Raw genomic sequence first — 25,152 nt, 5'->3', positions numbered from 1 at the left:
TTTATTTCTAAAGCACGTTTAAAACCTAAGCAGTCAACCAAAGTGCTGTACATAAAAAATGAGTACCAAGTTACCCCTATTCGTACATAAATAAATTAAAAATAATAACAAAATTACAACAGGCAATAAAACAAATAAAAGACAAAGTAAAATAAAGAGTAAAAAGTAGTAGGAAATAGAGATGGAATCGCTCATATAGAAAACGCCAGAGAAAAGAAATAGGATTGTAAAGAGACCCCCCACCTTTTTAAGCATTTTTCTTTTTTTGCCCTTCAGCTGACCCCCTAATTACAGCCCTCTTAACCCCCCTGCCACTTTAAGCATTTTTTAAATGTAGATGTAAATTAATATTCAAAGTTTTCAGCTAGTTGACATTTGCGCTGTACAATATGGCCAAATGATCATATCTCAATATTATCAAATAAATTGTCATGTAAATGTCACTTATAACTCTGGTTATTGGCGACTCTGTTTTGAGAAATGTGAAGTTAGCGACACCAGCAACCATAGTCAATTGTCTTCCGGGGGCCAGAGCAGGCGACATTGAAGGAAATTTGAAACTGCTGGCTAAGGCTAAGCGTAAATTTGGTAAGATTGTAATTCACGTCGGCAGTAATGACACTCGGTTACGCCAATCGGAGGTCACTAAAATTAACATTAAATCGGTGTGTAACTTTGCAAAAACAATGTCGGACTCTGTTGTTTTCTCTGGGCCCCTCCCCAATCAGACCGGGAGTGACATGTTTAGCCGCATGTTCTCCTTGAATTGCTGGCTGTCTGAGTGGTGTCCAAAAAATGAGGTGGGCTTCATAGATAATTGGCAAAGCTTCTGGGGAAAACCTGGTCTTGTTAGGAGAGACGGCATCCATCCCACTTTGGATGGAGCAGCTCTCATTTCTAGAAATCTGGCCAATTTTCTCGGATTCTCCAAACTGTGACTGTCCAGCGTTGGGACCAGGAGGCAGCGCTGTGGTCTTATACACCTCTCTGCAGCTTCTCTCCCCCTGCCATCCCCTCATTACCCCATCCCCATAGAGACGGTGCCTGCTCCCAGACCACCAATAACCAGCAAAAATCTATTTAAGCATAAAAATTCAAAAAGAAAAAATAATATAGCACCTTCAACTGCACCACAGACTAAAACAGTTAAATGTGGTCTATTAAACATTAGGTCTCTCTCTTCTAAGTCCCTGTTGGTAAATTATATAATAATTGATCAACATATTGATTTATTCTGCCTAACAGAAACCTGGTTACAGCAGGATGAATATGTTAGTTTAAATGAGTCAACACCCCCGAGTCACACTAACTGTCAGAATGCTCGTAGCACGGGCCGAGGTGGAGGATTAGCAGCAATCTTCCATTCCAGCTTATTAATTCATCAAAAACCTAGACAGAGCTTTAATTCATTTGAAAGCTTGTCTCTTAGTCTTGTCCATCCAAATTTGAAGTCCCAAAAACCAGTTTTATTTGTTATTATCTATCGTCCACCTGGTCGTTACTGTGAGTTTCTCTGTGAATTTTCAGACCTTTTGTCTGACTTAGTGCTTAGCTCAGATAAGATAATTATAGTGGGCGATTTTAACATCCACACAGATGCTGAGAATGACAGCCTCAACACTGCATTTAATCTATTATTAGACTCTATTGGCTTTGCTCAAAAAGTAAATGAGTCCACCCACCACTTTAATCATATCTTAGATCTTGTTCTGACTTATGGTATGGAAATAGAAGACTTAACAGTATTCCCTGAGAACTCCCTTCTGTCTGATCATTTTTAAATAACATTTACATTTACCCTGATGGACTACCCAGCAGTGGGGAATAAGTTTCATTACACTAGAAGTCTTTCAGAAAGCGCTGTAACTAGGTTTAAGGATATGATTCCTTCTTTATGTTCTCTAATGTCATATACCAACACAGAGCAGAGTAGCTACCTAAACTCTGTAAGGGAGTTAGAGTATCTCGTCAATAGTTTTACATCCTCATTGAAGACAACTTTGGATGCTGTAGCTCCTCTGAAAAAGAGAGCTTTAAATCAGAAGTGTCTGACTCCGTGGTATAACTCACAAACTCATAGCTTAAAGCAGATAACCCGTAAGTTGGAGAGGAAATGGCGTCTCACTAATTTAGAAGATCTTCACTTAGCCTGGAAAAAGAGTTTGTTGCTCTATAAAAAAGCCCTCCGTAAAGCTAGGACATCTTTCTACTCATTACTAATTGAAGAAAATAAGAACAACCCCAGGTTTCTTTTCAGCACTGTAGCCAGGCTGACAAAGAGTCAGAGCTCTATTGAGCTGAGTATTCCATTAACTTTAACTAGTAATGACTTCATGACTTTCTTTGCTAACAAAATTTTGACTATTAGAGAAAAAATTACTCATAACCATCCCAAAGATGTATCGTTATCTTTGGCTGCTTTCAGTGATGCCGGTATTTGGTTAGACTCTTTCTCTCCGATTGTTCTGTCTGAGTTATTTTCATTAGTTACTTCATCCAAACCATCAACATGTTTATTAGACCCCATTCCTGCCAGGCTGCTCAAGGAAGCCCTACCATTATTTAATGCTTCAATCTTAAATATGATCAATCTATCTTTGTTAGTTGGCTATGTACCACAGGCTTTTAAGGTGGCAGTAATTAAACCATTACTTAAAAAGCCATCACTTGACCCAGCTATCTTAGCTAATTATAGGCCAATCTCCAACCTTCCTTTTCTCTCAAAGATTCTTGAGAGGGTAGTTGTAAAACAGCTAACTGATCACCTGCAGAGGAATGGTCTATTTGAAGAGTTTCAGTCAGGTTTTAGAATTCATCATAGTACAGAAACAGCATTAGTGAAGGTTACAAATGATCTTCTTATGGCTTCGGACAGTGGACTTATCTCTGTGCTTGTTCTGTTGGACCTCAGTGCTGCTTTTGATACTGTTGACCATAAAATTTTATTACAGAGATTAGAGCATGTCATAGGTATTAAAGGCACTGCGCTGCGGTGGTTTGAATCATATTTGTCTAATAGATTACAGTTTGTTCATGTAAATGGGGAATCTTCTTCACAGACTAAAGTTAATTATGGAGTTCCACAAGGTTCTGTGCTAGGACCAATTTTATTCACTTTATACATGCTTCCCTTAGGCAGTATTATTAGACGGTATTGCTTAAATTTTCATTGTTACGCAGATGATACCCAGCTTTATCTATCCATGAAGCCAGAGGACACACACCAATTAGCTAAACTGCAGGATTGTCTTACAGACATAAAGACATGGATGACCTCTAATTTCCTGCTTTTAAACTCAGATAAAACTGAAGTTATTGTACTTGGCCCCACAAATCTTAGAAGCATGGTGTCTAACCAGATCTTTACTCTGGATGGCATTTCCCTGACCTCTAGTAATACTGTGAGAAATCTTGGAGTCATTTTTGATCAGGATATGTCATTCAAAGCGCATATTAAACAAATATGTAGGACTGCCTTTTTGCATTTACGCAATATCTCTAAAATCAGAAAGGTCTTGTCTCAGAGTGATGCTGAAAAACTAATTCATGCATTTATTTCCTCTAGGCTGGACTATTGTAATTCATTATTATCAGGTTGTCCTAAAAGTTCCCTAAAAAGCCTTCAGTTAATTCAAAATGCTGCAGCTAGAGTACTGACGGGGACTAGCAGGAGAGAGCATATTTCACCCGTGTTGGCCTCTCTTCATTGGCTTCCTGTTAATTCTAGAATAGAATTTAAAATTCTTCTTCTTACTTATAAGGTTTTGAATAATCAGGTCCCATCTTATCTTAGGGACCTCGTAGTACCATATTACCCCATTAGAGCGCTTCGCTGTCAGACTGCAGGCTTACTTGTAGTTCCTAGGGTTTGTAAGAGTAGAATGGGAGGCAGAGCCTTCAGCTTTCAGGCTCCTCTCCTGTGGAACCAGCTCCCAATTCAGATCAGGGAGACAGATACCCTCTCTACTTTTAAGATTAGGCTTAAAACTTTCCTTTTCGCTAAGGCTTATAGTTAGGGCTGGATCAGGTGACCCTGGACCATCCCTTGGTTATGCTGCTTTAGACGTAGACTGTGGGGGGGTTCCCATGATGCACTGTTTCTTTCTCTTTTTGCTCTGTATGCATCACTCTGCATTTAATCATTAGTGATCGATCTCTGCCCCCCTCCACAGCATGTCTTTTTCCTGGTTCTTTCCCTCAGCCCCAACCAGTCTCAGCAGAAGACTGCCCCTCCCTGAGCCTGGTTCTGCTGGAGGTTTCTTCCTGTTAAAAGGGAGTTTTTCCTTCCCACTGTAGCCAAGTGCTTGCTCACAGGGGGTCGTTTTGACCGTTGGGGTTTTTCATAATTATTGTATGGCCTTGCCTTACAATATAAAGCGCCTTGGGGCAACTGTTTGTTGTGATTTGGCGCTATATAAAAAAAAAGTTGATTGACTTATATACATGCTGTCCATATTCTTGAGCCACTTAGGTGGGTAGGGAGAGTTCCCATGGGATGAAAAGCTTTTCAACCTACCATCCCTGGTTCTTAAGACCAGGCTCAAGTTTTTTTTTTCTTTAAAGATATTCAGGTGTACCTCAGTAAACACTAGTAGAGTTCCACCTTAGATTTGGAATGTATAATAGAAGATATACCTTACTGAATTTTCATATCAATATGATATACGATATGACTATGATTTGACACAAAGTGCAGTAACAGTGAAAATGAAACATTCTTAAACAAAACAGTAATAATACACAGTAAAATTACCAGTGTTAAATTAACACTGACAGTGAACATATGATCCCACTCTGGCCAGAGTAGGACCGTATGTACACTGGCAGTGTTAATATAACACTGTCAGTGTTAGTTTTACACTGGTGATTTTACTGTGTACCACACTCATTTTGCACTCATCATAAGGTTAGGATACTGTGCCCTCCAAAAGTATTGGAACACTTGGTATTTCACACATTTTAATTTGTTTATGCCATTTTAAATACAAGAAATACAACAAAGTAAAGAATAAAAATTTCTAAAATGATCTTCCTCAAATTCAAAATGAAAGCAAATCTCTAAAACTTGATAAAACTTGTAAATAATAATTAGTTTTATTGCCTTTTTTTTTTTTTAGGCAAGTCAGGTGATGGAAACATGAACATTTCCAAGTCACTGTTTATGTCTTGGGCTTTATTTACATTAGTTATGAAGAAATGTGGTTAATGCGCTTGGTTTCAGTGCAGAAGGTTCCGGGTTCAAATCCCACCCCTGCCACATTTCTCCATGTAATGTGGAGTTGCGTCAGGAAGGGCATCCGGCATAAAACCTGTGCCAATTCAACATGCAGATCCACCTTGGATTTGCTGTGGCGACCCCGAGTGCAAACAAGGGAGCAGCCAAAGGGACTTACTTTTTACTATGAAGAAATACAAAAGTTTCTTTCACCAAACATCAAATCTCAGCTTTCATCTCAAATGTACTTTCTGTCAAACTGTAACTGAACTTTAAGGTCGTCTTTTTAAGAAAATCCTCCTCTACACCAGTTCATCAGGAAGCTGAATTTTATGGTTTTTAATTAATTTATATCAAGTTGTAGAGATTTGCTTTCAGTTTCAGTTTGAGTTAAGGAACGTAATTTTTGAAAAAAAAAAAGTATTTGAAATGGAATAAACAAATTAAAATGTGTGAAATACCAAGTGTTTCAATACTTTTGAGCTCAATTGAGAAACGCTGAGGAGCACCATCTTACATCTCATATATAGTGCAGCAGATAAGAGAATATTTAGAGTGGAATCCTGCAAATGGTGATACAAGCATCAAATTTGGCACAAATAATCCATTGACATTAACTCTTTAAAAAAACTGATTGTCCACTTGAATTTTCAGTAGGTAGGGGTCAACTGAAGAATTACACAGGGGTCAAAATTAAAAGATGCTCCAATCATATAGAAAACTACACCACATTATTTGCGTGATCATAAAGATTCCAAAAAAGGTATAGTTTGGACAATTTGTGACTGTATGTTATGGAGCTATGAGGTAAAAGCAGCAAGAATGGTGACAAAGGTCAGTTTCAGTTTGTACAGGGGTCAAAGTTAAATTTGCTCCATTAATTTTGCCCCAGCTGTATTTGTGCTGAATTTGATGCTTGTTTCACCATTTGGAGGATTGTTTCATTTATCTGCTGCACAAATAAGCCAACATGAACAAGCTGATGTCTGTTAGCTTAAACATGTGTATATATAAGGGAATGCTGCTTTTAACAACCTGGACCACATTTCTGGCATAAAATACGGTCATTTACTCACCAACATAAGTTTGGTGTGACTAGAACTCCATAGTTCAAATGACGTGTTCAGTTCAAATCTGAAGCAAACATTTTTCTTCTTCTACTAAGGTGGATTAGAACTTTTTGTGGTACACAGCACAACCTACTGGACAGGAGGAACCCAGCAGTCAATGTGACTCACTCATTTCAAAATGCAGCTATTTCAACCAGATGTGTGGTGCTGTGACATGTCAATCATCTGTGTCCAATCAGATTTCAGGGGAGTCCAGTGAAACACTGGCCTTCGCTCTAGCTCCACCCATGCCAGGAAGTGTTCAACATTGAATATTTCCTGTTTCACTGTGACTGAGAATTCGGCACTTCCTGTTTCAGTGTGAGCTTGCCACTGAGTTCCTGCAAGATTCCATGGGATCTCGTCTGTCAATCCAGGAAGTGTTTGACATTTTAACATTTCATGTTTTACTGTGGATTTGAATTTCGGCACTTCCTGTTTAGGACGCCCTGTACTATGAGTGATCTTTGTGCCGCTGCGCGACCCCTTACCAAAAAGTAGTATACGCAAGTATGTTTCAAGTATACTTCTAGTTTACTTTTTATATACTTATCAGTACTATTTTTTGGTAAGGGACGCTTCGCTCTTTGTATATACAGTAGTGTTCAGAATAATAGTAGTGCTATGTGATTAAAAAGATTAATCCAGGTTTTGAGTATATTTCTTATTGTTACATGGGAAACAAGGTACCAGTAGATTCAGTAGATTCTCACAAATCCAACAAGACCAAACATTCAAGATATGCACACTCTTAAGGCTATGAAACTGGGCTATTAGTAAAAAAAAAAGTAGAAAAGTGTTATGTGTACGCAGGTTGAGGAGCGGACCTGCGTCTGACGGAACCCAGCGTTAAAATAACCAGAAAGCGGTTCCAATAACAAAAAACAATTTATTGTGTCACCCTCTGTGTTATGCGTCGATGCGGGTTGAGGAGCGGACCTGCGTCAGACGGAACCCAGCGCTACAAATAACCAGAAAAGCGGTTCCAAAAACAATATATTTATTCCACCCGTTGTGCATAAAAAGTGTAAAAACAAAAATGGCGTCCTTCTGGTGGAGTGACTGTTGGTACGCTCTCCAGCGCCCGTAAGGATCAAAGCCCGGCGCTCCTGGACCCACTACCACCGCCAAACACCCCCCAGGTGGACACGACAAACTGACTCTCTGTGAAGCAAAGAAGAGGTGAGGTAAGTCAGCAGTTACAACAATAACTTTCAAAAGACACACGCTATCAGCAACACATCCAGGTCTGTATCTTTTTAACTTTATGCAAATGAGCAGCTTCTCACAACAGGTGGAGGATCACTTATCCGCATGCCACAGCAGTGAGAAGCAAGCTGCACAATTCTCATCACAATTCAAGTATACTGTGTAACAAAACACCAAGTTACTATCAACAATTAGTCAAACACTTAATCACCTTTGATGTGTGCTGCCAGCATGTGTCCTCACCCTTCCTTGCTTCACGGCTTGATGTGTCAAACCCAGGCGCGGTCCTCAGCGTCTCACAAACGAACATCACAAGGTCGAGTTCCCGGCAGTTCTGCTTGATTCACACATGCCTTAAATGCAGAACGCCATCCAATTATCTGCTTCAGCTGAAAGTCTTTAAGGTTGCATGTGAGCACCAGTCACAGGTGCTTCACATGATGTTGATGAGGGTGAGGACTCTTCAGCCAGCACCTTCTCCACAGAAGAATCAGTTTCCATGCCACCTGAAGAGCAAAGAAAAGAAAAGAACACCAAAACATCCAGCCACACCCCCCAACACACAACACTCTGGTGCTAAACAAAGTGTAGAAACTAAAACAGCGTCATTCTGGTGGAGTGAAGGCTGGCACGCTCTCCAGCGCCCAAAAGGATCGAAGCCCGGCGCTTCTGGACTCACTATTACCACCAAACACCCCCCAGGTGGACACGACAAACCGACTCTCTGTGAAGGATAGAAGAGGTGAGGTAAGTCAGCAGTTACAACCAATATCCTTCAAAAGACACACACCATCAGCAACACATTCAGGTCTGTATTTTAAGCTTTATGCAAATGAGCAGCCTCTCACAACAGGTGGAGGATCACTTGTCCGCACGCCACAGCAGTGAGAAGCAAGCTGCACAATTCTCATCACAATTCAAATCTACTGCGTAACAAAATACCAAGTTACTATCAACAAGTAGTCAAACAATTAATCACCTCTGATGTGTGCTGACAGCATGTGTCCCTCACCCTTCCTGCTTCACAGGCACGATGTGTCAAACCCAGGCGCAGTCCTCAGCGTCTCACAATCGAACATCACAAGGTCGAGTTCCCGGCAATTCTGCTTGAATCACACATGGCTTAAATGCAGAACGCCATCTAATTATCTGCTTCAGCTGAAAGTCTTTAAGGTTGCATGTGAGCACCATCCACAGGTGCTGCACATGATGTTGATGAGGGTGAAGGACTCTTCAGCCAGCACGTTCTCCACAGACAAATCAGTTTTCAAGCCACCTGGACAGCAAAGAAAAGAAAAGAACAACAAAATGTCCAGCCACACCCCCCCAACACACAACAGAAAAGGGGGTGTTCACATAATAGTAGTAGCATCTGCTGTTGATGCTACAAACTCAAAACTATTATGTTCAAATTGCTTTTTTAGCAATCCTGTGAATCACTAAACTAGTATTTAGTTGTATAACCACAGTTTTTCATGATTTCACATCTGCGAGGTATTCATTTTGTTGGTTTGGAAACAAGATTTTGCCTGTTTACTAGTGTGCTTGGGGTCATTGTCTTGTTGAAACACCCATTCCAAGGGCATGTCCTCTTCAGCATAAGGCAACATGACCTCTTCAAGTATTTTGACATATCCAAACTGATCCATGATACCTGGTATGCAATATATAGGCCCAACACCATAGTAGGAGAAACATGCCCATATCATGATGCTTGCACCACCATGCTTCACTGTCTTCACTGTGAACTGTGGCTTGAATTCAGAGTTTGGGGGTCGTCTCACAAACTGTCTACGGCCCTTGGACCCAAAAAGAACAGTTTTACTCTCATCAGTCCACAAAATATTCCTCCATTTCTCTTTAGGCCAGTTGATGTGTTCTTTGGCAAATTGTAACCTCTTCTGCACATGTGTTTTATTTAACAGAGGGACTTGCGGGGGATTCTTGCAAATAAATTAGCTTCACACAGGTGTCTTCTAACTGTCACAGCACTTACAGGTAACTCCAGACTGTCTTTGATCATCCTGGAGCTGATCAATGGGTGAGCCTTTGCCATTCTGGTTATTCTTCTATCCATTTTGATGGTTGTTTTCCGTTTTCTTCCACATGTCTCTGTTTTGTTTGTTTTTTTTGTCCATTTTAAAGCATTGGAGATCATAGATGAACAGCCTATAAGTTTTTGCACCTACGTTTTCCCCTCTCCAATTAACTATGCTGTTCTTCTGAACAATGTCTTGAACATCCCATTTTCCTCAGGCTTTCAAAGAGAAAAGCATGTTCAACAGGTGCTGGCTTCATCCATAAATAGGGGACACCTGATTCACACCTGTTTGTTCCACAAAATTGACAAACTCACTGACTGAATGCCACTCTACTATTATTATTGTGAACACCCCCTTTGCTACTTTTTTTTTACTAATAGCCCAATTTCATAGCCTTAAGAGTGTGCATATCATGAATGCTTGGTCTTGTTGGATTTGTGAGAATCTACTGAATCTACTGGTACCTTGTTGCCCATGTAACAATAAGAAATATACCCAAAACCGTGTGCATATATATATGCACACACACACACACACACACAGTGGAGTAAAAAGTATTTTGTCTGTCCCTGATAGTGTTCTCCTACTTAGAAAGATGAGGTCTATAATTTTCAACATAGGTACACTTCAACTTTAACAGACAAAATGAGAAATAAAATCCAGGAAGTCACATTGTAGGATTTTTAAAGAATTTATTTGTAAACTATGGTGGAAAATAAGTATTTGGTCACCCACAAACAAGCAAGATTTCTGGCTCTCAGAGTCCTGTAACTTCTTCCTTAAGAAGCTCTTCTGTCCTCCACCTGTTACCTGTATTATTATTATATGGTATGTGATTTTGCCTGCTTCTGATTGGCCCATTCGCCACTTTCTGAGCTATACCACATGCCAAGTTGACCGCTGGTGGAGCCGAGTACACCTCGCGTGCAGCGTAGTGCTACCCAATCGAGCGACGCCTTCTATCGATAACGACCAATCGGATAACGCGATACAACGCCTACTTTGGCCCGCTTCGAGTTGCGTTGTGCGTCGTCATGACGACGCCGTGTACACAATGCAGTAAAAACTAAGGGCACAGAAAAAAAATGCTGCTGGCTGCAGCCTCGATTTCTCTCACAAATGTGTTTAAATACAGTCCATAAAAGTCCTGCTCACAGACTGATTGACAGGACATGTCCACATCAAGTATAACTCCAGACATCTTGCAGTCAAAGTAGGAAAGATAAACTATAACGGAACTCAAAGCGCAGACCTGTAGCTCTTCACAAATATAAACTAGAAGATAAATCAGAGTGCACAGTCTGTCTGCAGCCAAACTGCACTCTGATTCCTCTGTGCAGAGAACCTGCAGGCTGCGTTCTCATCTTCTCTCTGCCCCCTGCTGCACCTGACGCAGACATTCCTGCGTCTTCATGAGACCACAGGAAGCTCGAGGCAGCCCTGGTGTGAAAGGGGCTTTAGAGATTGTGCTCATGAAGTATTTTGGACCTGTTGGTGCAGTATGACAGTAATATTAAAGAGCTGAAACTTGAGATTGATTTTTCAGTTTTAGTATGTTTGACAAACTCCCAATTTTCTTGTTTACCATATAATAAAACAGTTATAGACTTTTAATTTCGGTGTACCCGTGATTATGTGGACCTGGTCAGGATGAGGTTCACCTCGGCCAAGGCTTCAGTGAACCCCATCCTGACCAGGTCCACATAATCACGGGTACACCTCATCAAAAGTCTATAATTGTATAATATCTGTTGGAACTCGTTATCTGTATAAAAGACACTTGTCCACAGCCTCAAACAGTCAGACTCCAAACTCATCTTTCTAAGTAGGAGAACTTGCACAATCAGGGACTGACTAAATAATTTTTTACCCCACTGTGTGTGTGTGTGTGTATATATATATATGAGGTCTATTAGAAAAGTATCCAACCTTATTATTTTTTTCAAAAACCATATGGATTTGAATCACGTGTGATTACATCAGACATGCTTGAACCCTCGTGGGCATGCGAGAGTTTTTTCACGCCTGTCGGTTAAGTCATTCGCCTGTGGGCAGTCTTTGAGTGAGGAGTCGTCCACCCGCTCGTCGATTTTTTTCATTGTTTAGGAATGGCTCAGAGACTGTTGCTTTGTTTGATAAAAATTTTTTCAAAACTGTAAGGCACAACTGAGTGGACACCATTCAATAAATTCAGCTGGTTTTCGGTAAAAATTTTAACGGCTGATGAGAGATTTTGGTCTGGTAGTGTCGCTTTAAGGACGGTCCACGGCGCCTGACGGCGATCTGTGCTTCGAGGCGGCAGCGTCTCGCCGTTTCAAGTTGAAAACTTCCACATTTCAGGCTCTGTTGACGCAGTAAGTCGTCAGAGAACAGAGAACTTTCAGAAGAAGTCGGCATGAGGAGTTTATTCGGACATTCCATTGTTAACGGTCATTTTGTAATGAAAGAACGTGCGGGCAGAGTCGCATGTCGGGCTGGACCCGACCGCGGGGGGTCGCGGCAGGAAAAACACCTCCGTTGGAAATCTTAACGGGCAAGTTGGAACATGCCCAAGCTGTTAAACAATTTCTCAGTTACTCACTTGTTGAAAGCCATTAAAAGCCGCCTGAATTCTACAAATGGTTTTCAACACGGAGGTGTTTTTTCTGTCGCGGCGCACACAGATTTGCCGAGTCGTCACGGAAACGACTTGGCGAATTTGCACGTACGTCTTTCATTAAAAAAATGTCCTTAAACAGTGGAATGTCCGCATAAATTCCTCATGCCGGCCTCTTCTGAATCTTCTCTGTTCTCTCACGATGTCCTGGGTGAATTAAGCCTTAAATTAGGATGTTTTCAGCTCGAAACAGGCCGACGACAGCGCCTGGAAGCGCTGCAGGACGTCCCGCTCCGTGGGAAGTCCTTACACCGACAGAAACACCCCATAATCTCTCATCAGCCGTTAAACTTTTCACAGAAAACCAGCTTAATTTCTCGAATAGTGTCCACTCGGATATTCCTCACAGGTCCAGAAAAATTTTTGATAAAGCAACGCGCGCCGTCTCGAGCAGCGTGTGAAACAAAGGAATTCAGCCGAGAGGGCGGGACCACATCTCACTCAAGGCCTGCCCACAGGGAAATGACGTCACCGACACGCGTGAAAAAACTCACGCATGCGCACGAGGGTTCAAGCATGATTGGTGTAATCGCATGTCATTCAAATCCATATAGTTAAAAAAAAAAATAAAAGGGTTGGTTTATTATCTAAGAGACCTCGTATATATATATATATATATATATATATATATATATATATATATATATATATATATATATATATATACGAGTATATAAAATTAATGTTTTGTGAGATCGTTTTGGGAGATATTGTTTTAGTATTCATGTTTTGCAATGAATGTATTGCGGATAATTCACGTTTTGTAGCTGATTCACGTTTTTTGGGGGGGTCATACTTTTTCTTTTTCAAAAGAAGATGAGCAGCAGCATTGTGAATAAGCTGGATGCAGTTTAGAGAGGTCTGATCCAAGCCAACATACAGAGAGTTACAACAATCTAGTCTACTTCTGATGAAGGCATGGATAACCTTCTCAAGGTCAATCCTAGAGAAATATGGCTTCAGAAATATGGGTCCAGATGTGGTGGTAGCGCAGATTTTTACCTTCATGTCCACTGGGACAACAAAAATTAAATATTCACCATTTAGGAATTATGTCCATATGAGTCCTCCCCTGGTGGTTCTTGGTGACCACAGCAGCAGATTGTAGTTCTCTGAGGAGAAATACACTCAAAGCACCTGGTGTTCCCAAGTGGTTTTCCAGCCATATACAAAATCAGAACCAGTAGGAGTCTAATGACGGAAGCCACCAAGATGCCCTCTAAGTGTGCCAGTTGTAGTTAATCATGATCACTAAGGACGAGTTAACAGGCCTTAGCCTTGCAGATTAAAACTTCTTAGAACCTTCAACACCACTTATTAAAAGATTTACGTGAATGTATGCATATATTTGAGCCTAAATGTATAATTATGACCCTGTGTGTATTTGAGAAGATCCAAGTAGTTCCATCGATAGGAACATGATGAAAAACAAAGATGAAACATCTGTTCATCCTGTTTTTAATACTGTTAGGCAAGTCTCCTAACTTTTATCAACACGTATCTTAGCTTAGTTCAGTTTTATCCGATTTTAGACCTGTGTCACATCTGCCAGGTTTTAGAAAAGGTTGTTTTTATACAGTTACAGTCATTTTTAGAAGAAGATCACATCTTTGTTTCTGTGGATCACACAGTACTTGTTTCCGTGTTAGAACATCTTTTTGGCATTCAGTGTACTGTACTTAAGTGGTTTAGATTGTATTTGGCCGAAAGAAGTTTTTCTGTTATGATTGGTGACCTCTACTCATCAGCTGCTCCCCTGTCTTGTGGAGTGCCACAGGGTTCTATTCTTGGCCCTATTCTATTTTCTTTGTATATTTTGCCATTGGGGTCCATTATAGCTCAGCACAACCTATCCTTTCATTGTTATGCAGATGATCTGCAGATCTATCTGCCAATGAGGACCAATGGAAGCAATGCTTTGTCATCATGATTTAATTGTATTTGTGATATAAAGTACTGGCTGTCCATTACTCCCTTTAACTGAATGATGGCAAAAGAGACCATTTTGTTTGGACATTCTGGCAGGCCAAATGTGGTAACACCAAACTTTGGTGCTCTCGCTAATTATGTAAAACCAGCACTCAAGAATTTGGGAGTGATAGTTGACTGTTGTGGTTTGCCCCTGGTTCGGTCTGGTCTGTCTGGGTTTTTGCTCTGCTGTCTCTCTCCAGGTGAAGCTGTTGTGGAGGTTTGTTGTTTGCTTGGTGCATCAGTTGCTGGTGACGTCATGGCTCCACTCCTGGCTGTCAAGACTGAGCAGCGTCTGATGTCAGGGCTCCACCCATCTGTCAAGACAGCACATGGCTCTGAACGGCGTCTCACAGCTGATCAGCATTCCGCTGAGTGGGTGTCCACAGCTGACTTTCATAGCATCTCATCGCTGTTCAGGATTTAACCATGGACCTTCCACTGGTTCGGGGCCAGAATCTTTGCTGACCTCCAGCTGAACCTCCGTGTTCCTGTGGGTAGGAACCGTGTTGCCTCGGGTTCCCAGCTGTGCTCCTACATAGCGCCCTGCTGGTAACCTTTGTCGTTTTTCTTGTCTTTCTTAGTTATCTTGGTTTGGTGTTCTCTCGCTGTTTATTGGAGCTAATCTCACCTGTCCTGTTTTTTCCCACAGTGAGCCTGTGCGCTGAAATCACGTTTCCTTGTGATTTTTCTGCTGCACGCTTCCAGGCTCGTGAACGTAACTTGTTCCCCTCTCACAGTGGCCTTCAGGTTCAGTTATGTACCTGGTCGTGTTTTTTCCTGCTATGATTTGCCAGGCTCAGAAAGTAACCTGTCGAGTTGAGCTTCCATTTCCTGAACGTAATCAGTTCCTGTCACAAGCCTCCTGGTTAATCGGCTGCATTTCCCCCTGCAAGTTTTGTAGTTAAGACAGAATCTTCTGTGTACGTCTTTGAGCTTAATGTCAAGTTATTATTCGTATTTTTTCCACCGTCACGCCTCCTTGCTGCTTGTTTTAACCCCGGTTCACTTTGCAGGCCGCCTAGTTTCACCCGCTACGCTCCGCACTAATTACTTGGTCGGAGTCCGTTCTGTTCTGCGCAATCATTTCTTTAATAATACAGCTTAATCAGATGTAATTCAGTTCCCAGAGTTTGTGCGTCCGCACTGTTCAGTAATTATGTGCACAGTATCTACAACCCCTGGCAAAAATTATGGAATCACCGGCCTCGGAGGATGTTCATTCAGTTGTTTAATTTTGTAGAAATAAAGCAGATCACAGACATGACACAAAACTAAAGTCATTTCAAATGGCAACTTTCTGGCTTTAAGAAACACTATAAGAAATCAGGAAAAAAAGTTGTGGCAGTCAGTAACGGTTACTTTTTTAGACCAAGCAGAGGAAAAAAAAATCTGGAATCACTCAATTCTGAGGAAAAAAATTATGGAATCATGAAAAACAAAAGAACGCTCCAACACATCACTAGTATTTTGTTGCACCACCTCTGGCTTTTATAACAGCTTGCAGTCTCTGAGGCATGGACTTAATGAGTGACAAACAGTACTCTTCATCAATCTGGCTCCATCTTTCTCTGATTGCTGTTGCCAGATCAGCTTTGCAGGTTGGAGCCTTGTCATGGACCATTTTCTTCAACTTCCACCAAAGATTTTCAATTGGATTAAGATCCGGACTATTTGCAGGCCATGACATTGACCCTATGTGTCTTTTTGCAAGGAATGTTTTCACAGTTTTTGCTCTATGACAAGATGCATTATCATCTTGAAAAATGATTTCATCATCCCCAAACATCCTTTCTATTGATGGGATAAGAAAAGTGTCCAAAATATCAACGTAAACTTGTGCATTTATTGATGATGTAATGACAGCCATCTCCCCAGTGCCTTTACCTGACATGCAGCCCCATATCATCAATGACTGTGGAAATTTACATGTTCTCTTCAGGCAGTTATCTTTATAAATCTCATTGGAACGGCACCAAACAAAAGTTCCAGCATCATCACCTTGCCCAATGCAGATTCGAGATTCATCACTGAATATGACTTTCATCCAGTCATCCACAGTCCACAATTGCTTTTCCTTAGCCCATTGTAACCTTGTTTTTTTTCTGTTTAGATGTTAATGATGGCTTTTGTTTAGCTTTACTGTATGTAAATCCCATTTCCTTTAGGCGGTTTCTTACAGTTCGGTCACAGACGTTGACTCCAGTTTCCTCCCATTCGTTCCTCATTTGTTTTGTTGTGCATTTTCGATTTTTGAGACATAAACAAGAGGCGTATCTCATGCAGCCAGTGGAGCGCTATGGTTCCACATGCATTTTGAGTCGATTGATCACATGACCTGAAAGCTATTGAGCTGAAATGCTAATATTTACATTTAAAAATATGAACAGGCTTAAAATGTAAAAACAAGAGGTGTATCTCATGCAGCCAGTGGAGTACTGTGATTCCACATGTATTTTGAGTCAATTGATTACATGACCTAGAAGCTATTGAGCTAAAAGTCTAATATTTACATATAAAAAATATGAATAGATTTAAAATGTAAAAACAAGAGGTGTATCTCATGCAGCCAGTGGGGCACAATGATTCCACACTGATTTTGAGTCCACTGATCACATGACCCGGAAGCTATTGAGCTAAAATGCTAATATTTACATATAAAAAATAATTAAATATGAACAGGCTAAAAATGTAAAAACAAGAGGTGTATCTCATGCAGCCAGTGGAGTACTGTGATTCCACATGGATTTTGAGTCAATTGATCACTTGACCTTAACGCATTGGTTCAAGTCTGGCCCTCTTCTTTGTCAATTGAGTTTGAAATTTTATCCTAGATTTTCTCCAATGCCAATTATATCTTGACAATAATTTATCCCACTCATTAAATTGCTGATCAGATATCTCAATTGGAAGGATCTGAAACTCCTCCTCGAACTGCCACCTTATTGTGGTTGGGAGTTTACTTACCCAGATGATCCTAGGAGCTATGTTGTCAGGGGCTTCATGCCCCTGGTAGGGTCTCCCATGGCAAACAGGTCCTAGGGGACGGGTCAGACTAAGGGCAGTTCTGAAGCTCCCATGACAAGTTTGAAATCAACGACCAAGATGTTGCCCAGTATGGTGGAGCTGTTGGATCCGCTGGGAGGGGAGGAAGCCGGTCAGACCTGGCATGCCCAAATGTATCATGAGGTTCTGCTGGGAATGACTGGTGGAACCCTTTGTCAGCAAGGTCTTTAACTCCCACCTCTGGGAGTGCTTCTCCCAGATCCCGGGGGAGGTTGGAGACATGGAGTCCGAGTGGACCATGTTCTCCACCTCCACTGTCAACACGGCCGCTCGTAGCTGTGGTCGGAGGGTCTCTGGTGCCTGTTGCGGTGGCAATCCCCGAACACGATAGTGGACACCAGAAGTAAGGGATGCCATCAAGCTGAAGGAGGAGTCCTACTTGTCTTTGTTGGCAGGTGGGACTCCAGAGGCAGCTGACAGGTACCGGCAGGCCAAGCGTGCTGCAGCCTGTGTGGTTGCAGAGGCAAAAACTCAGGTCTGGGAGGAGTTTGGGAAGGCCATGGAGGACTATCGGTCGGCCTCAAAGAAATTCTGGCAAACCGTGCGATGCCTCCGGAGGCGGAAGCAGCTCTCCTCCAACACTGTCTATGGTGCGGGTAGGGAGCTGTTGACCCTGACTGGGGATGTTGTTGGGCGGTGGAAGGAATACTTTGAGGATCTCCTCAATCCCATTGTCACATCTTCCGAAGAGGAAGCAGAGTTGGGGGACTCAGAGGCAGACTCATTCATTACCCAGGCTGAAGTCACCGAGATAGTCAGAAAGCTCCTCGGTGGCAAGGCTCCTGGGGTGGATGAAATCCGTCCGGAGTACCTTAAGTCTCTGGATGTTGTGGGGCTGTCTTAGTTGACACATCTCTGCAACATCGCGTGGTGGTCGGGGACAGTGCCTCTGGATTGGCAGACTGGGGTGGTGGTCCCTCTGTGTAAGAAGGGGGACTGGAGGGTGTGTTCCAACTACATAGGGAGCACACTCCTCAGCCTCCCCGGTAAGGTCTAATCCAGAGTACTGGATAGGAGAATTCGACCGATAGTCGAACCTCGGATTCAGAAGGAGCAGTGTGGTTTTTGTCCTGGTCATGGCACACTGGACCAGCTCTACACCCTCCATCGGGTGCCCGAGGGTTCATGGGAGTTCGCCCAACCAGTCCACATGTGTTTTGTGGATCTGGAAAAGGCGCTCAACCGTGTCCCTCGAGGCACCCTGTGGGGGGTGCTCTGGGAATACGGGGTCCGGGGTCCGGGGTCCTTTGCTAAGAGCTGTCCGGTCCCTGTACGACCACAGCAGGAGCTTGATCCGCATTGCTGGTAGTCAGTCAAGCCTGTTTACAGTGCACGTTGGCCTCCACCAGGGCTGCCCTCTGTCACCGGGTCTGTTCATTACCTTTATGGACAGACTTTCTAGGTGCAGTCAGTGTGTAGAGGGGGGTCCAGTTTGGGAACCACAGAATCTCATCTCTGCTGTTTGCGGACGATGTGGTTCTGTTAGCTTCATTAAGTCAGGGTCTTTAGCATGCACTGGAGCGGTTTGCAGCTGAGTGTGAAGTGTTCTTGGATGAAAATTAGCACCTTCAAATCCAAGGCCATGGTTCTCTACTGGAAAGGTGCTTTGCCCTCTTCATGTCGGTGGAGTGTCCTTGCCTCAAGTGGAGGAGTTTAAGTGTCTCGGGGTCTTGTTCACAAGTGAGGGATGGATGGAGCGTTAGATTGACAGACGGATTGGTGCAATGTCTGCAGTGATGCAGTCGCTGTATCGGACCGTCGTAGTGGAGAGAGCTGAGGGGGGCAAAAGCTCTCGATTTACCGATCGATCTACGTTCATACTCTCACACTATATGGTCATGAGATTTGGCTCATGACTGAAAGAACAAGATCGCGAGTACAAGCAGCCGAGATGAGTTTCCTCCGTAGGGTGAGGAGCTCAGTAACTCGGGAGGAGCTCAAGTTGAGCCGCTGCTCCTCCACGTCGAAAGGAGCCAGCTGAGGTGGCTCGGGCATCTTTTTTGGATGCCTCGCTGGAGAGGTGTTCTGGGCATGTCCCATCGGGAGGAGGCCCCGGAGAATACCTGGGACGCGCTGGAGGGACTACGTCTCGCAGCTGCTTGGGAACGCCTCGGGGTTCCCCCAGAGGAGCTGAGGGAGGTGTGTGCGGATCGACAGGTCTGGGCAGCTTTGCTTGAGCTGCTGCCCCCGCAACCCGACCTTGGATGAAGCAGAAGAAAATGGATGGATGGGTCTGAAACACATAATATTCTTGGCAAAATATTCAGCTTTATTGACTCAGTTCTAGACTCAAAACTTAGTATTGGTATCAAACGCCATCTTATTATGTCCTCTTTTAATTTTTGACTCAATTGGCTCAAATTTAGAGAATAAAGATATATCAAATCTCTTGGTATAATTACCCTGATATATTTGATGTATTCTTGGTCCCACTTTAATTTGATTCTAGATTTTATGAATTGGCTTGTACTGATAACTTAACACGTCTTTTTTTAATGTTCGATTTATAGCCTGAGCCTGTCTTGTTCCTCTTTCTAGGTCAAATGAGTTTGAGATGACTCCATTAATTTTAAGTTAAGTTTGGGTTGCAACACAATGCTTGAATAGTTTTAATAACTGTCTGGTGGAAACCACATGTTTGTAATACTCTATAAAACTCCCAACTAACTCGATCAAAAGCTTTTTCTGCGTCGACTTAAAAATAAAAGTCAAGCAGTATTATTAACTATATAAATGGTAAATGGACTGCATTTATATAGTGCTTTTCCATCTGCATCAGATGCGCAAAGCGCTTTACAATTATGCCTCACATTCACCCCGATGTCAGGGTGCTGCCATACAAGGCGCTCACTACACACCAGGAGCAACAGGGGATTAAAGACCTTGCCCAAGGGCCCTTAGTGATTTTTCCAGTCAGGCCGAGGATCTTCTGGTCTCAAGCCCAACACCTTAATCACTAGACCAGGGGTGGGCAACGAGGGCCGAGACACTGCATGTTTTCCTTGCAACCAATCACCTCAGCAGGTGGGTTGCTGATGAGCTTCTCCCTTGAACATAAACACCTGGTTGTCAATGAAATCACCTGCTGAAACATCTGAACATTAATGAAATCACCTGCTGAGATGATTGGTAGCAAGGAAAACCTGCAGTGCTTCGGCCCTTCATGGCACATGATTGCCCACCCCTGCACAATCACATGCAATGTTCGCCGACTATCTTGTGTCTGCCCTTGCTTGAGGAATTCTGTTTGGTCAAGGCTTATCTGTTATTTTCCATTATTTTTTTCCAAAATATGGAAAACATTTTGTAATCTTGGTTCAGTCTATAGCTTCCCTGCTCTAATTTATCTTTACTCTCTTTTGGTATCAGTGAGATCATTGCTTTTTTTTTTTCCAATGGGGGGGGATGCCGGTTTTTATCACATAGTTGTATGTGGCATTCATTATAGGGATCAAGTAGTCTTTTATTTCCTTGTACAACTCCGATGGGAAACGTTCGGGCCCCGGTGGCTTATTGGGTTTTAAATGTAATATTGCCTTTTTAAGAAATCTGTTCATATTTTTAATTTTTATATGTAAATATTAGCATTTTAGCTCAATAGCTTCTTGGTCATATGACACGTTTATTCGTGCCTGGTAATCTTCATATACGAGGGCTGTCCGTAAAGTATAGGTCCTTTTTATTTTTTTCTAAAACTATATGGATTTCATTCATATGTTTTTACGTCAGACATGCTTTAACCCTCGTGCGCATGCGTGAGTTTTTCCACGCCTGTCGGTGACGTCATTCGCCTGTGAGCACTCCTTGTGGGAGGAGTCGTCCAGCCCATCGTCAGAATTCCTTTGTCTGAGAAGTTGCTGAGAGACTGGCGCTTCGTTTGATCAAAATTTTTTCTAAACCTGTGAGACACATCGAAGTGGACACGGTTCGAAAAATTAAGCTGGTCTTCAGTGAAAATTTTAACAGCTGATGAGAGATTTTGAGGTGATTCTGTCGCTTTAAGGACTTTTCACGGTGCGAGACGTCGCGCAGCGCTCTCAGGCAGCGTCATCAGCCTGTTTCAAGCTTAAAACCTCCACATTTCAGGTTCTATTGATCCACGACGTCGTGAGAGAACAGAGAAGTTTCAGAAGAAGTCGGTTTCAGCATTTTATCTGGATATTCCACTGTTAAAGGAGATTTTTTTAATGAAAGACGTGCAGGCGGATTGCAGCGTCGGCTCGCAGCCGCCACGACGCTCCGCCACAGGAAAAACACCTCTGTTGGAAGCCTTAAGGACAAGTTGGAACATCTCCAGCTGATAAACAATTTCTCATATACTCACTCCACTGAAAGCCATCAAAAGCCGCCTGGATTTTACAAATGGTTATCAACACGGAGGTGTTTTTCCTGTGCCACCGCGCCGCGTCAGCTGCGTCCCGACGCGCGGACCCATCCGCACGTCTTTCATTAAAAAAATCTCCTTTAACAGTGGAATATCCGGATAAAATGCTGAAACCGACTTCTTCTGAAACTTCTCTGTTCTCTCACGACGTCCTGGATCAACAGAGCCTGAAATGTGGAGGTTTTAAGCTTGAAACAGGCTGATGACGCTGCCTGAGAACGCAGCGCGACGTCTCGCACCGTGAAAAGTCCTTAAAGCGACAGAATCACCTCAAAATCTCTCATCAGCTGTTAAAATTTTCACTGAAAACCAGCTTAATTTTTCGAACCGTGTCCACTTCGATGTGTCTCACAGGTTTAGAAAAAATTTTGATCAAACAAAGCGCCAGTCTCTCAGCAACTTCTCAGACAAAGGAATTCCGACGAGGGGCTGGACGACTCCTCCCACAAGGAGTGCTCACAGGCGAATGACGTCACCGACAGGCGTGGAAAAACTCACGCATGCGCACGAGGGTTCAAGCATGTCTGACGTAAAAACATATGAATGAAATCCATATAGTTTTTGAAAAAAATAAAAAGGACCTATACTTTACGGACAGCCCTCGTATGTTCCACATACTGTTTGTATATTATATACTTATTCCTAGCTCCTTTTTAGATATACCTTTATATATTAGCATAGTTCCACATTAGAATATAAGATACACCTTACTGAATTTTCATGTGATCAATTGACTCAAAATCAGTGTGAAATCACAGTACTCCACTGGCTGCATGAGATGCACCTTTTTTTTTTTTTTTTTTTACATTTTAAATCTGTTCATATTTTTAAATGTAAACATTTGCATTTTCGCTCAATAGCTTTAAACACAGCATCTCTGGTTTGAATATCCCACCTTTTTATTTTGAAAACAGGAACTTGGTGCTCGACGTAGCTGTCTACTATCTCTGCTTGTTTACTGTAACGTCTGCAATACGGGCGGACATGAAATGTTGGAGTGGCTTGCTCAGAGTCGCTCTGTCGCCGGAGCAAAGAAGAGGTTTAACTGGAGCGAAGAGGACGTTTACCCGCAGTAAAGAGGGTAAACCGGAGCGAATGTCTGTGGAATACCCAATGTAAAACTAACTTCACCTCGGTACGGTCCGGGAGGGTCCGCACGCAGCTGCTTAATTCCTGAGTGATGAAGCTGTGGCTTTCTGGGTGAAATCACCAAGAGAACTCTACTTTATTGCTGCAGTCCTAAGCCTGGCACCCGGAGCTGTCATTCTGATTCTGTCTGTTACGTGCCTCTGGGTGTGTCATGTAGAACTGAAGTCCTGAAAGCACTAAGACTTTGATCCTGAACTGCTGAATGAACTATTTAAGTTTAGTTTGATTGGTATTTCTGGATGTGTGCCCAAAATGCAGTTGCAAAACCTCACATGCCTTCTTATTCTCCCCTGCAGTTGATCCAGCCCCACTAGCTCCACAGGTTCGTTTCTCCTGGTCCCTTTCCTGTCTGTGTGATCAGTCTGGTTTTCTTCATCCATCATGTCAGTCAAGTCCTCCTGGTTTTGCCCTTCTATTGCACAGTTTGTTCAATAAACTCTTAAGTTATTCTGCCTGCCTTACTGCTTCCTGCATTTGGGGTAACATCTCAACCCAGTCCTCGACTGTAACGGCTGACAGCTGTTTGAGGTTTGATCAACAGACTCTGTTAAAGCAAGTTGTTTTTCTTTCTTTTTTTTTCATTTTTTTTAAGCTTCATCTTCTGGCTAAAGTAAAGCACTTTCTCAGTAGACATTATCTTGAGATGACCGTTCATGCTTTCATCAGCTCCAGACTTGATTATTGTAATGCACTTTATTCTGGCATTAATCAGTCTTCTCTTGCACGTCTCCAATAGGTGCAGAATGCTGCTGCTCTTTTAACAAACACATTTAGACATGAGCATATTACGCCCGTCCTGTATTCAATCCACTGGCTTCCAGTTTATTTTAGAATTTAAGATTTTATTGTTTTGGCCTTGCACCTCCTTACCTTGTCTGTGATCATGTTTTTGCGGTACCTGGCCCCATACTGTGGAACAAACTACCTCTCGACTCGCACACTATTCCTCGCGAGCGCTTTTAAAATCTTAATTATCTAAGATGGCTTTTAACACCTAGTGTGGAGGTGTTTTTTTTTTTTTTTTTGTTAAACTGTAAAGCACTTTGGACACATCTGCCTGCTGTAATGCACTTCATAAATAAATGTTGATTGACCTGATGTGTTGAGATTAAACAGAACTTCATTAATCCCTTAGGAAGACTCCCTCAGGGACATTGGGTTCTAGCAGCATTGTATCTCACCACACAGGGTATCAAAAGTGGTAAACGGACTGCATTTTTAACACTTTTCCATTTGCATCAGGCGCTCAAAGCACTTTACGATTACGCCTCAGTCATGCATTCACACTCAAGCCGAAGTCAGGGTGCTGCCAAGATGCTCACTAAACACCAGGAGCAACTGGAGATTAAGGCCCTTGCCCAAGGGCCCTAACTGATTTCCTGGTTTGGCTGGGTTATGAACAGAGGATCCTCTGGTCTGAAGTATACCACACAACCACTAGACCATCACCTCTCCCTATGTGTGACCAGCGACGCTTGTTTAGTTTTTGTGCCATTTTAAATTGCATTATTTTCAAAAGGTCTTTTACCACGCTACAGCCTTCAGCATAAATGGACACCATCAACTCCTTGTCAACAGAACAAAACCCCCATTCCTAAACATCAGCATATTTAAACAATTATTTTGAATAATTGTAGATTGTACTTTGTGCCAAACATGAATAAAGTAAACCAGCTGTTACCTGAAAGAAAGTTAGTCTAAGCTCCTGCAGTCAGAGTGCGTCTCCTAAAACCGTCTGTGTGGCACCTTCAAGAGTTATGCTGACAAACTGGAAACCTTCAGAATTCCTCACAGGGTGAGGAAGTAAATCACTGCCATTGTCATGGCGATAACCTACCTTTACCTCTGCCATTGAAGCTGGGCGGAGGTTTTGTTTTCACCTCTTTTCAACACTCTACAGCTTGCAATTTGATTTTCATCAAATATAAACTAGGGATGAGCAAGTACACTATCTGTATCTGTACTTGGAGTGGGTGGGGCCTAAACTAGAAGTGGGCTTGGTTTAAGCAGAAATGTGTGGGGCTTACATCTGTACATTAAGTCTGAAATTTATATGGATTGATCAGAAGTTGCTACATTTATTTGAAAGCTATTTACAAAACAGCCTCAAAATTGAGATTCAAATAAATGGTTTTGATCACAAAAGTAAGAACTATTTACAGAACATTTTTTTTATGAACTCAGAACATGAATATTCTTAAGTGTATGAATATTTACAGAACAGCCTCAGAATTGAGTCAATGTAGTAGGAAATTATGAACTAAGTATGCATGAACAAGAGTTGTCATACTCAACACAACTTTTAAAATTTTTTTTTTTTTAATTTTATGATCAAACTTTTTTTTTAATTTATT

The 25,152-nt window shown here is 42.2% G+C and overlaps 1 long non-coding RNA gene across 1 annotated transcript in view; it reads right to left on the bottom strand.

Moving 5' to 3' along the window:
- Positions 1-24,558, bottom strand: part of LOC117516953 — a 58,916-nt gene extending 34,358 nt beyond the window's left edge. The window contains exon 1 of the long non-coding RNA XR_004562596.1: positions 24,480-24,558. This is a non-coding gene — a long non-coding RNA (uncharacterized LOC117516953). The remainder of the gene's footprint in view (positions 1-24,479) is intronic.
- Between the last annotated feature and the right edge of the window lie 594 nt (positions 24,559-25,152).

The sequence above is a fragment of the Thalassophryne amazonica genome, chromosome 9, assembly GCF_902500255.1.
Source record: "Thalassophryne amazonica chromosome 9, fThaAma1.1, whole genome shotgun sequence".
Classification (NCBI taxonomy): Eukaryota; Metazoa; Chordata; class Actinopteri; order Batrachoidiformes; family Batrachoididae; genus Thalassophryne; species Thalassophryne amazonica.
The sequence above is the reverse complement of the archived record's forward strand: the minus strand, read 5'-3'. Positions and strand labels throughout refer to the sequence as shown.